We start from the raw sequence: 1858 nt of genomic DNA on the forward strand, positions 1-1858 counted from the left end.
ATATGGGTAGCATATTATGTGGCCTTAATCAAATTGCAGTGGGAAGTGAAGTTTTCTGATGGATGCTTTCCTCATGTCTGATACTTCACTTGCGCTGGCTGAAACAGCTGGGGGCTGGCTGGTTATTTCTCTCTTCACATGACCTTCATGGTTGTCTTAGACCTCTTCAAATCACAGAGATCTCAGGGGTTTGGGGTGGCTTCTGCCACAGAGACCCCTTGAAAAGGCTCAAGCAGAAGATGTAAGGTGTAATGGGACTTAGCACTAGAAGTCATGCAGTGTCACTCCCAACACATCCTATTGTTCAAACGTGAGTCAGAGAGATGGCCATAGTCATGTGGAGAAGACTACACCAGGGCATGGGTATGTTGCCTTGTGATTCATGACAAGTCATCCTAGACTAGTCCTGTTCCACCATTAGGCTCCAGAGACACTCACACTTCCCACATACTCCAAAGTCTGACCACTCTCCAAGGAATCCCACGTGTAATACAATAATAGCAACAAGCTCAAGACAGAAGTTCAGGATTTCACCATTTAAACCAGGACCTGTGGCTCACGAAGTGAACTGAGTAAAACTTCTCAGGTGCAGTTCTTTTCAATATGTGCACTCATGGGGCAAAATACCTCATGCATGCCAAACCTACCTGCTGTCACAGACACAGAATAAATGCAATCCACATTTCCAGAGGCAGCAATAGGAGATGTATAGCAGCCGCAGCTTCATATCACATAGGACACCAGTCAGGCTCATATCTACCCTTCTCTCTAGGACTGTTGTCTCTGTAGCGATTGAGTCCCCCCTCCATTCTCAGCTTCTTTGAGTGCTTGCCAAGATGTCAGAATGACAACTCCAGAGGCGCTGATTGGTCATCAGCTTCTCAGCAAGTCCAGAGAACCACTTAGCAGACACACTACTAAGAAGATGCTATTCCTAAAAACATACCAGGGCAGATATAAGGAAGTGGTGCGGAGGAGGGGATCAAAGAGAGGGAAAGGGGGACATCTGTAATACTTCCAACAACAAAGATAAAAAATAAAACAGAGCCTGGTACATCAAACAAAGGAAAGTCTTCTGGAAATAGCTTCTTTGTCCACAAGGACTACCTCAGGCATCAATCGTGTCATCTCTCACCATGTCCATTGCCACAGCGTCTTCTTCAACTCCAACCTTACTAACTGGAATGACTCTTTCCTTATCCTTCCTCCAACCTAACATCTAGAAGCCTTGAGGTGGCAACACATTGCTAATGGCACTCTTCAGGCCTTTCTTCTGTGTAGAGAGAGCCTGGGGGGCAACTGAGTCCATTTTTAATTTTAGTAAGGCCCTGGCCAGCAGCAGCCTGGCAGACAGGTGAAGTAAGGCCCTAATTGGCCCTGATCACCAGCCAGGCCTAGGGACCCTACCCATGCACGTATTTCAGTCACCCGGCCTCTATCTAGTTCAAAATAATCCTGAAGAAGAAAGAACCCAAAAATCAAAAACAGGTGTTACTCTGCCCTAGCTGGTTTCACTCAGTGGCTAGAGCATTGGCCTGAGGACTGAAGGATCCCAGGTTTTATTCTGGTTAAGGGCACATACCTCAGTTGTTGCAGGCTCGATGCCCTGATGGGGGCATGCAGAAGGCAACCAAGCAATGTATTTCTCTCAAATCAATGTTTCTCTCGCTGTTCTCTCCTCCTCCCTTCCACTGTCTCTAAAATTCAGTGAAAAGATATCTTCAGGTGAAGATTAACAACAAAAAATACATGTCCCTCCCCATTGCCTCCTGTGTCCTCACCTTCTCAAGAAAGCTACATTCTGAATTTATCATTATTTTTATTTAGTTTTACTATCTATGTGTGCAAAAACAATTAT

Source organism: Myotis davidii, unplaced genomic scaffold, assembly GCF_000327345.1.
Source record: "Myotis davidii unplaced genomic scaffold, ASM32734v1 scaffold2225, whole genome shotgun sequence".
Taxonomy (NCBI): Eukaryota; Metazoa; Chordata; class Mammalia; order Chiroptera; family Vespertilionidae; genus Myotis; species Myotis davidii.